A 12021-nucleotide genomic window follows, 5' to 3' on the forward strand; every position below is an offset into this window, starting at 1 on the left:
CGGGAAAGGCCCGGCCGCGGTTGCAGCCCGGGCCGGGGCCCCCGCCCCGCCGCTGCCCGGTGTGCCGCTGCCCCCTGGCGGGCACGGGCGGCAGCGGCGGAGCGCGGCGCGGGGCCCTGGGCAGGGACCCTGCGGACACCGGCACCGCCCCGGGATGGAGGCTCGGGGAGCGCCCTTCTCCTCTCCGTCCTGATGCAGGGGCACTTCCCCCTCCCCGGGGCGGCACCCGCGGGCTCTGCAGAGCATTCAGTCCGCGGGCACGGGCATTCTCTGGGTTTCCTGTAGATTTTGTCTTTACCTGCAAGTGCGCGCCTCCGGGCTCTGCCAAAGCCCTGAAACCAAGCGGGGCCCACCGAGCGCTGCTCCCGCCTGGCAACGCCTATCAAAAACTTCCCAAACAGCCCCGCTTGTCCTAAGGACCCACTAGCATCTTCCGCTCGTTTTAAATCCCAACTTTCCTAACCCTCACGGCCCTTTCCCACAAAGCTGGAGAGCTGATAGTGGGGGTCCCGCGAGCAGGGCTCCAGAGGAAGCAGAGCGCACAGGTATATTCGTGTGCGAGCCACTCAAAAAGTGGCGGAGCAGTTTATGTCAAGAGCGGTTTTCCCTTTCCCTCCTCCCCTACGTCACAGTTTGAGGACTCCAGGCATATGGCATCCCTTTGAAGGAAAGACTCGCGCTGCAGAAAATAAAGCACTGAAGGAACCGTTCAGCGAGCTCAGGAAACGTGCGGCAATCCCAGCTGGACAGGCGGGAGCCACTGGTGACCCCTCCGGCTCTTGCCGGGGCCCTGAGCCCAGCTCCGTTAGATTATCTGATTACATACTCTGCCCATTCAGCCAGGTGACGTCTCAAAAGAACTTAACCCCTTAGAGTTAAAAACTATGGAAAAAGCATCAGAGAAACATTTCCTTATCAACAGTGGTTTCGGCAAGACCTAACAAGGACAAGAAGAAAGAAAAAAAAAACCAAAACAGTAAAAAGAGTAGTCCCTGATTTAATAGATCTAGCCCTGGAACTTGAGGCACATTGTTTCATTGTCAGGAAGGCTAAAAAACTTCCCAGTTACTTTTCTTTTCTCTGCCAAGGTACTATGTAACACTCTTATCACATCCAAACAACTTCCTTTCCTTTCCTTTCCTTTCCTTTCCTTTCCTTTCCTTTCCTTTCCTTTCCTTTCCTTTCTTTCCTTTCTTCCTTTCCTTCCTTTCCCTTTCCTTTCCTTTCCTTTCCTTTCCTTTCCTTTCCTTTCCCTTTCCTTTCCTTCCCTTCCTTCCTTCCCTTCCCTTCCTTCCCTTCCCTTCCCTTCCCTTCCCTTTCCCTTCCTCCTTCCCTTCCCTTCCCTTCCCTTCCCTTCCCTTCCCTTCCCCTTCCCCTCCCTTCCCTTCCCTTCCCTTCCCTTCCTTCCCTTCTCCTTCCCTTCCCTATCCCTTCCCTTCCCTTCCCTTCCCTTCCCTTCCTTCCCTTCCCTTCCCTTCCCTTCACTTCCCTTCCCTTCCCTTCCCTTCCCGTTCCTTCCCTTCCCTTCCCTTCCCTTCCCTTCCCTTCCCTTCCTTCCTTCCCTTCCCTTTCCTTTCCTTTCCCTTTCCTTTTCCTTTCCTTTCCCTTTCCTTTCTTTCCTTTCCTTTCCTTTTCCCTTTCCTTTCCTTTCCTTTCCTTTCCTTCCTTCCTTTCCTTTCCTTTCCTTTCCTTTCCTTTCCTTTCCTTTCCTTTCCTTTCCTTTCCTGAGAAAAATCAATCTCTTAACACTTTAACAGCATGAGGCTAGTTTTCTCAGCCATGGCTCATTTCTGTGGTCTCTAATATAATACTGGTGTATCTCCAAATCCTCCCTAAAATATGGACTCAAACCAGGCAATTCCAGTATTTTTCCTCTGAAAACAGCACTCATAAAAGTGGTTCTCCCTTGTGCTAATGGAACCAAAAGAGAAAAAAGCCATGCAAGGATTTTGCTTATGTGTTTCAGTGTAGGACATCACTCGTTCATAGAGCTGCAGCTGCAAAGCACCATCTCCCAGCTGAACCACAGCTTGCTTCCTTTGTGCCTGGATGTGCAAGAGCCAGCTCTGCCTGTGCCTGTGCTCGCTGTCTGAGTTCACTTAGCCAACCAAGTCACCCAGAAACAAAATCTTGGTTATTTACTACCTTGCTGCTTATTGAAAAGTTTGAAACTTTTGGCACAAAAGGGTTCCCATCACTTAGAAGAGCCCTATCAATGGCACAGTGGCTTCACAAGCCAACTCAGCCTGCCCACAGCCTGTCTCTACCTCCAGCCTTTCCACACAGTTGTCAATAGCTGGAATTTCAGAAAGATTTAGCCCAAGAGCCTAAACACTCATAGAGAAGGATGAAGGGGCCTGAAACCTCTCAGCTTTCATGAGAAACAAGTACACCTCCTGTTGCAATTTCAGAGTAGCTCACAAGAGGCAGCAGATACATTTCCAAGAAGTTTCTGCTTCCATTCGTGCCATCTGTGATATATCTTACTTCAGTACAGCTCATTAGTTTACACAAATTTCACAGTCCAGCACTCTTCCCTCCAAAAGTCAGAGAGAAGGACCCAAGCAGACATCATTAAAATGTTCCACAGCTGGTTTGCACTGAAATGTGTAGGAAATTTCTACTAAATAAAGCAAAGCCATACAGTAAAGCAATACTGACTCTACATAAAGCAATACAGTGATGCTTCTGTTTGCTTTTCACACCCTAGGAAGCCTCATGAAGCCTTACAGATGCAGAACAAAGTGATCAGGTGTTAGAAAGTGTCCAAGTTGAAGGTGTTTCCAATACCCATGTAAAGTATAGCACATGCTCTGATTACAAGATTAGATATTTAAATAATGATTCACAACTTCTTTAACTGAGTGATTGTCTATTTGATAAGGAACAATGCATCATTTCATTTATAACCAAGCTTGGGGTTTTTTACAGCAGGGAATATAACTAGAGGAGTGCCTTCTGTTATCATCCAGCATTTACCACACACTGGATGCAGCGTCCTGTTTCCCCTAACTTTTCTTTGTCCCTTGTCACTGAAGACAAAATAGTCAGAGAGTTTGGGATATCCACTGACAGCACACCAACTTGGGTACTCAAAATAAAGAAATCCTTACACAAACAGGATCCAGTTACAGACACTCTACATTGTTTGCCCAAAGTTACACAGAAATACTGTGATAGGCAAGAACTCCAGGAAGAACATAATGATTTTTGTGGTATCTCAGCTCTCAGCCTTATCACAGCCTTAGAAAATTACAGTGTCATGCTGACTTTTATCTATGAGGAGCCTTCCGATTTCAGCAACACTCTCTGCCGTTATTACATAAGGCAGCTTTGATTTTAAAACACCCCAGATATATTGAGACAAACATCCTGCACAAATAAGTAAACAACAGTCACACACGACAGAGGACAACTGTAACTAGGGAATACGGCAACATCATCATTCACACCTGGGATGGGACTGAACTGGGAACTCAGTTTATCATCTTCTAGACACTTGATACTGCAGCTTTAGTGTTGTTAATGTAGCCCTGGTACATAAACCAGCACTGAACATATATTAAATGATCAGAACTCCACAGTTTTCAGTTACTGACTTAGATTTGAATCTAAGATCTATGCAGGAAATCAGGAATTATAATTATGGATGCCAGAATTTGCCAGGGAACATTTCTGAACAATTAGTTCTCACTGAAGGGATATTAAGAAGCTGCTAAGACATCAAAGTAGCTTAAGTACTGTCAAGCCAACACTGTACATAATTTCATTCATAACAGACTTGAGAATGGAATTTTTCTTCCCTCTACACGTTCCACTTACCTCCCCAACAGTGTTACACCCCATTAAGCACTATAAAAGGATTATAAGGAAAAAGTACCGAAGAGGAAAATACCCAATAAAATGTGTACTTTACAAACATCAGTAGGAAGTTTACAACACACAAATGAGCCTAAAAAAAGGATAAGAGCCTTAGGCTCACACCATTTATTCAGCCCACAAACCAAGAAAAACCAAGCACACGTGAAAATTTCTAAACACAAGAGTAAACAGCATCCTGCCTGGTACCCACAGAACACTCTCATCTTTAGTAGAACTCATTAAAACAAAAAAGCAAACTAAAAACACAATAAAGAACTTATGCCCAACACTATGCAGCACAGGTAACTACAAAAAAACCCACAGTTTGAGAAAGACTGCAAAATTAGGTAATGCTTAAATAATAGTATCTAAAGGCATTAAAATAATTAAACATCAAACTTCCATCATCATGCATTCGGATAGTGCAAGGTGATGGAAGCTTGATGATTAATTATTTTAATCATCAGTGCACCCAGACTAAAGCATAGCCCTCATCACTCAGCAATTAACACGCCAATCACTATTTGTATTTTTCAGCACATCTGTTGCAAAGACTGTTTAGACAGTAAAGACAGTTTACTGCTGCCCTACTACAGTCACCCTACTCATGCTCTGCAGCTGGAAAACACGAGAAATCACCTTCATAAACCAATCTTTCTCAATCCCATGGCTCATGTGAGTGTCTGAGGGGGATTGAGCTGACAGGTTTTCCCACAGCCCACCCAGGATTCATATTGTGCCTGGGCCCCACAAGGTACAGAAACAGCTAAACCAACTGTGCTGAGATTTTACGTGCAGCTTTGCAACAAGCATAAGCAAAACTGCATTAACTGAAGCTTTCTTTTGCAGCTTGCAGATGACTTCAGACAAATAGATCATGAAGAAGTTCTTACCTGCAGCAGGGGCCTTCTCCTGACACACTGCAGCAGCAGGCAGCCTTCAAGGTGGAGTGGGAGAGCTTCCCACCCCTGGCACAACACTCACCTGCCTGTCACCAGCTGCCAGCTGCTGAAGCAACAGGATAAAAGAAAAGACAGGCAAAAGGAGCAGTGCACTTTCCTCCCCCGTCTGCAGTGGGTAGAGAGCATGCCACCTGCATTTTGTCCATGGAAATAAAAGGCAAAGCGAGGGCACTGGTTCCTCCCTCTTGGTTGTATTGCAGCAGCTACAAGGCTCTCTGTGTCACTTTGATCTGCTCCAGCAGGAGACCAGCTTCAGATGCCTCTTTGCCCTCCACGATTTGTGCTCAATTCCCAGGGTCCCAGTGAAGGGCTAGCAGTGACAGCTGTTTTCCTCCTTGGCAGCTCTGACCATAAAGGTGCAGCAGAGCCAGTAGCTGGGGAGATGGGCAGCCTCCCACTCCCTTCACTCCTTGTCCTGCCTCTGTCATGTTAAGTGCGTGGCACCAGGGCAAGCATCGGGCTGAGATGCAGCCAGGGTGATGGTACACTGCAGAAAAGTTCTATGCCCCAAAATACACATTTTAAATGAGGAAATCACTTTTTTCTGCCTTGGTTACTCAAATTTTACCAGGCCTCTGCAGAGGGACTACACTTCAACAACATTTTCATTTACTCCAAGTACAATATTTGAGTTCAAAAGCAGGTCAGAATAGCACTGGTGTTTGAAAAATATTTTAAATACAAGTTTTCTGTCAGAAAACTAAATCCAGCTAAAGATGTAAGAGGCCAAGCTGAGAAATACAGTGCCTCTAAAATATATCACCACATGAGACCTGAGGAACTGGAAATCAACAGCAGTCCTTGTGATATGAAGAGCAGTCAATAATTCAAGCACTCTGGGCAATATGTCAGCCTTAACTATAGATGAAAGTTATTGCTCCTTTTTCTACTTGATCACTGGAGCAGGGTTCTGGTTAAAATCTCATCTGATATGTTTTCTTTTTGGTAAAACGCGATGTAGGTCTCAAGCGATTCCTGCCCGGAAAACAAACAGCGGATTGATCAAAGGATGTGTTGAGAGCCATTTTCTGCTCTCAGCAAGCCCTCCTGTGGGCCCTGATGCTGGTCAAACTTAGGGTTTATTCCCATCCTCAGGTGTAACACAAAGGTTTGAAGACAGACAATGGAGAAAGTCTGTCTTCTCCACCCTGGCCTCAGCTGGGCGGCTGTTTCACACAGCCCCACGCTCCACACACAGCCGGCGGCTCTGGGGGGAGCAGAGGCACCTCAAGAAGCTCACAGGTGACTCAAGAACGAGCAGCAGAAGCAGCCAAGTGGCAATTTGACCTCTCCCCTTCGCTTTCCACAAGCAGGATGTGGAGGTTTGTGCTGGAGCCCTCACACTCCCGGGCAGAGGAGATACTCTGGTGCTGGGCAATGCTGTGCTCCTTCCTGAAGGGAAGCACTGCCAGCTCTTTCAAAATACACTTGGACCTAGGAACTGCCCACAGTTCAGTTTACCTTCTCTTTTTACTCATCTGTACAGTGCTTCATAGCTTCTTCTTCCACACTTCCCAGCACTGTGAATGTTTAAGGGCTGCTGTCCTTTTAAACCAATTTTAAAAGAGAATACCTCACCCAAACACCTAATTGGAGGAGAAACAAGCATTTTATTTGCCTAATAGTGCTTAAGACCACTTGTGAGAATCTGAAAATAGAAGGGCAATGAAAGAAGTACATATGCTGCTCAGAAGTTCTCTCAGAAAAATAAATTACAATTCACATTAGATGACAACATTCTTAAAGGCTTGGGTTTGTTTGTTTGGCTTGGTTGGTTTATGTGGGTTGTTTTCCTGTATTTAAATGACTGAAGCTTCAAACATTATTTCCTTTGTACGCAGACGTGCTGAATTTAGTTTTACGCTAATTTCATGTCAAAACACTTATTAGCTTTAATCTAATTCACTTGAAAAGTAAGCATCCACAGAAGTGCTCCACTTGTGTCCAAATGCAGGTAAAAACTGGTTTTGTGTTTTTTAGCTCCCATAAATTTCCTGTTCATATATTAAATCAGAGGCCCAAGCTGACTCCTAAAATGGCAACATATTATTCCTTTTCCCTTTTTTACTCTTCATTTCCATTCTTCACAGCGCAGGTATGTACATCTTTCACTCTTGGTTTGAGCACCTTCCTCAGGACAGAGAGGGATTAGTGTTTACCAAGGTGCCACTCAGAGCTAGAGACCACTGCAGGGCCAGCAGAGCCTGATCAATCAATCTCTGTGTGCCAGAGCAACATCTCAACTTCCCACTCCCTGCCTTTGGAAAGAGAAATTCTACACCATGACAGCTAGCTCTTTAGCAAAGTTCACCTCAAACCCTCAACCTCAAGTGTTAAAAAAGAAAAGCCCTTAAATGATACAAGTTATTACATTTAATCCCTTTGGGGGAAGTGGGGAATGATTTTGTGATTAAGGACCTACTGTGGGGCTCAAGAGAATTAGTTCAATTCCAGACTCTGAAACAAGCTTCCAGGTTCCCCTGGGAAAGCCTATGCAATCTCCTACCTCACATGGACACCAGCAGGGCAATTTGTAAGTGTGTGCAGCCCTCAGACATCGTAGTACCAACAGCTAAATAAATTCATAGTTAGGAGTTAGATGAGATTCAATACTTTTGAGGACTACTTACCTGTTCAATGAGGGCACTACCATTACACTATCACTTACCACAAATCATTCTTAAAAATTGGTATTAGATTCTTGAAAAATAGTAAGCTACATTATTACTTACTCCTGGGCTAACACATAGTTCCTAAGGGTTTTGTTAATGTATTAATGAAAATGATGAATGAATGAAAAAAGCTGCAAGATAAAAATAAATTGGCAGGTCTTACAGAAAGACACCACTTAGTTCTCAAGCACAGAACTATTTTCTGTGGTTTGAACTGCAGATAAATTTTGTTCCATTAAGATTTATAGCTAGTATTGTTTCTTGTCAAAAAAATAAATTTATTATCGAATGAATTTAATAATGAAAACTCATCTGACAATGAGTTGTGATAGGGAAAATCCAGCAAGCACTATCAGAAAAACATAATACTGAAGCCACCATGTAACCTTCTAGACAGTGAAGTGCTGCACTACACAATGCACCGTGATGACATTAGACAGTCTGTCTTGCAGAAAGAACAAAACAATTTAATTACTCTGATATACTGACAAAAACACATACTAGTTATGTTCTTTGCAATTCAGTACCAGTGGAAATTTTCTCCTACTATTATGAAAAACAGCTGTCACACACCAGAAATCTAAAGCAATGGCTACTTTACATTTTTAAAGACATGTCAATCATTTTAAAATTTTACTCATTTCTGCAAAGGTGCTGTGCCTATTATGGTTGCAGGTAATGCTGTATTTAGTGCATTACAAAAGTTACTTTCAGTAACTTGACATGTATTTCACATATTTCTAAACTATTTTCTGTATGAAAACAATTGCCTCTCTCAGAATTTGGAAAAATCCACATAAAATTTCAAGGTCACCATTGCTGGCATGTTTTTTTTATATTCAATCTATAAGTAATATTTTAATCTTAATATTAAATATTTTGGCAGAGCAGCTGCCATTTATTTTGCATGGATTAAGTCAAATATACCTGGCAGATCAGCAATTCACACCAACAATTCTTGGTCAGTGTCTTCACCTTCATCTCTCTAAGGTAAAATGCAGAAATGACTGAGGGACTTTCCATGAATTAAGAGAAATTCCATCCATCCTACCCAACATGCAGAGAAAGCCAGGTCTGATGAGGCCTGCCCAATATGATCTGAATAGTCTGATAAAGTTCAAACACAAGCTGAAACTGGTGTAAAACATGCAACTTTATTCTGTGACTGTTTACAACCTCTAATTTAAAATCACAAAGGTGCAGCAATGACATTCATGAGCATCTGTTTAAATGGAAAAGCCTTCTTAAATTTTTCATTTCTTGCAGGTGACAGAGGGTGTGATGGTGGTTACAGGACTTCCACTATTTTCAGTGCTGTCAGCAGTGTCTTAGCTAAAGCTCCCCGTTGGTGCTGCACTGGTTTAACACGAATGGCTGTGACAAAATATAACAAATACTGTAAGACAGTTGTAGTTTCTGTACTTGGTCATCCTCCCCATATCTGCTTACATCTAAAAATCAACCCCCTTTTTTATCAGTGATAGGTTAATTGCCACCTTAATGTTGCATTTTATTGTATTATCAAACCTAGTGATCTGATACACACTTTTGTGTGTTCCATGTCCTTGTGGTGTCCCACTCTGAAAGGGAACGAATCAGGCAGTTGCACAGATGCCCATAGCTGGATAGGAATGACACAAGTCAGAGGGGCCACAAAAACACATAAAGTGTTATTAGTAAATTAAACACTTGGCTAAAAAACCTGGTTGTTCGGTCTCTTTTAGTATAAACACATGGTAGTGGATTTTTGAGTAAGGGGGAGGGAGGGAGTGAGAAAGGAACTGTTTTCAACATAGAAACAGTACCTTTCAGGCTGACAGGAGTTGAAGAAGAATGGCTGCTGTTTTAATTATTTAAATGATAAGAAGTTCCCCAGCTAGAATAGATGTGTAGTTGTTAGCATCAGGTTCTAACCATAAATGATTTACAGTTATTAAACCAAACAGCTACAGGGCTTTGTCACTCACCTAGTGGCAAAAGGTCAGGTGTCCCTCCAAGCTGTGGCCATTTTGCAGGTTGATGTCAAGAACATCCCAGAAGCCCAAACCTTTTAACAGGTGCTAAAAGAACAAGTAGAGGATTATCCTTTGCATCTGAGAGTCCTGTTTGGAAATAGTTTTTGTGGTTTATTGTCAACTGTTTCAAAACAAACAGTAAAATCTACCTTTGTTTGTACAGGACACTCCTTTAACTGTGTAAAACTACCAGGCTTAAGAAATGCCTGAGAAGAGGTAACTGAAAGCAGATAGAACAATGAGCACTGCAGCCAAAGCAGTGGCACCACACCCCAAGAGCTACAAACGCCTTGGCCTCTCTCATTCAGAGCCCTGCTTTAAAAGATGTACAGGCACTGAGCCACCAGTCCCCCGGGTATTAACAACAGAGCACACTGACCTGCAGTGTTACTAATCATAGCATGAGCACACTGCAAAGGCAAACTCTCTGATATTAATGTTAACTTGCACACAAGTTAAAACAAACTGACAAATGAAGTGCAATTGGTATGAAAAGTTAAAGCCAGATTTTATTTCATGACAAACAGATGTCATCCGAGGCTGGTTCTAAGCAAAGATTTAATCCATGACCATAATGTAGGTCACCAGGTTTGATAGAGTTTGTGCCTAGTATTCATCCAAGGAATCAGACTCAGCACATCAATAGCTGTCAAGAGTGTAGATGCAATTTCTTTTTGCATCAGCATTTAATAAAATAATCCAATTAAGCAGATGTCACAATATTTTTTGCTGACTTCCGCATAATTTTCAGTCATTAAAGCAGTATTTAATTTACAAAAAACCACTATACTCTAATCCTATGCATCCAAGAATATTCATATTTAAAACCTGAACCGCCCTCACCGTTTCTGCTGCCCTTCTGGTTTCCCATGAGCTTCAGTAACTCAAAAGAATTGCAACCAACTTGGTAACTAAAAAAGAAAGCTTTGTGGAATGGGAAAAGTTCACAACAGGGGAGGAAAGAAAGCCTTTCTAAAATAGCCAGGTGTTCACCTCAACCCATACCAACTTCAAACAGATGCAAGGACAGTAGCTGAATCTGATTTCAGACTAAGGACATAAAAGATGAGTTTTATGTTCTTACACTTTTATAACATTAGAACTAATTCATTTTTAGATAAAGAATAGTATACTCCCCTACGCTCCAATTCTTTCACATAAAATTTGCTCTGAAAATAGCATGGCTGAGTTCCACTCTTTCAACTATTATTTGATCACTGCCAAATATTTGCAAGTTCAGATTTTTCCACATCTCATCCATCTACTGCAACTACATTGCAGTTCATGTAGTATCTACTATGTTTTGTTCTACTTCTATGAATAAATGTACCGTGGCAAGTGATCAAGTCAGTCACAGAAACAGAATGAATTACTTTGAAATATGAAACTGAAAGAGTGCTGGAAGAAGAGCCCCTGATAGCCTTTCACCCAAATCAAGGTTTAACCTTAGGAAAGAATGACTAGCCTAAGACAGCAATACTGCTTGGCAGCAGAGAAGGTGAAAGTGTGTTTAGGGTGTGGATGGCAGTGCCTGTCCATGGCCTTACATCCTCATGCGATTGTGTCCTCATCTTCAGGTGAAGAATTAGTTTGTTCAATAAGTCTGAGTCTAAATAAATAGAAGTGGTGAGCAACTCTTCAAAAGAAATCAGGAGTACAAGTAGAAGCCTGCGGAGTCTCTCTATCCTCTTATCATAAGGGCATCCAGGAATTTTCTGTGGAGTAGTTCTACAGACAAAATGACACCAAGTCTGTAATTTACATATGTGGTTGGGCGGGGACTTTTTTGAGGTATTCTGCTGAATTTCAAACTCTTTAATTAAAATAAGTTTATAAGCCATAATATTACTGAATCCTGTTAAACCAAGAGTGGCATTTTATTTTGATAGATATCACTAACTTAAATGCTTTCTGTGTACAGTGCTATTTTTACAACCATAACCTGTGAGAGAGCAATTCCCCATTTGGGACATGTATATATGTCCTTAAAATGTGTCTAATTTTGTGAAGAATATCTGCACATACTGCAGGATGCACATGCGCATTAATAGGCATGCCAGCATTTTATACACAAACTTTTGATCTTTAGTACCTGTCATTCATTTACAGATTATTTCTTATGTATAAGTAAGCTTGTATCAGATTTAAAAGATGCTCAAAGCTGTATTTCAGAGGGAAAAAAATTAATACCTTCAATTACCTATTTCCTGGTAGCTGCAGGGTCACTCACTGGGTTCAACTTCAACCAATCCAAGTGTTTTCCTGCTTGTGACAGAAATAAGTCTCATGTCCAGAGGCACACTGCACATCTCACAGCTCTCATGCTAGGCAGTCACCTACCAGATCAGCTGTCTTGTGTGAAACCCTGGTACACTCAGCAAATCTGCTCCCAAGAGCTTTAACTATGAGAGCCAGTGCATCCTGCACAGGCACATTATGATGTACAACAGAGAGAGAGAGATGGCTTCATCAAACTGGTGTTTTCATCGACTTTGCGCTTCTCCAGACAGA

General features: G+C 42.4%; 1 protein-coding gene and 1 long non-coding RNA gene across 4 annotated transcripts in view; both read right to left on the reverse strand.

Annotated features, from left to right (window-relative positions):
- Positions 1-356, reverse strand: part of ZNF423 (zinc finger protein 423) — a 262152-nt gene extending 261796 nt beyond the window's left edge. For 2 of the 3 annotated variants that reach the window (XM_058845965.1, XM_058845963.1), the window contains exon 1: positions 299-353. The gene's annotated coding sequence lies outside the window, so the exon portion shown is untranslated. Of the gene's footprint in view, positions 1-298 lie in introns of all 3 variants that reach the window. The other variant, XR_009278371.1, reaches the window with a different exon arrangement.
- An 8286-nt stretch (positions 357-8642) lies between these two features.
- On the reverse strand, positions 8643-9557 carry LOC131582699 (uncharacterized). The gene is made up of 3 exons (XR_009278382.1): positions 9463-9557; positions 9301-9371; positions 8643-8869 (listed from the first exon to the last, which is right to left on the reverse strand). It is a non-coding gene; the product is annotated as an uncharacterized LOC131582699 (long non-coding RNA).
- Positions 9558-12021: the final 2464 nt, after the last annotated feature.

This window comes from Poecile atricapillus, chromosome 10, assembly GCF_030490865.1.
Source record: "Poecile atricapillus isolate bPoeAtr1 chromosome 10, bPoeAtr1.hap1, whole genome shotgun sequence".
NCBI lineage: Eukaryota > Metazoa > Chordata > Aves > Passeriformes > Paridae > Poecile > Poecile atricapillus.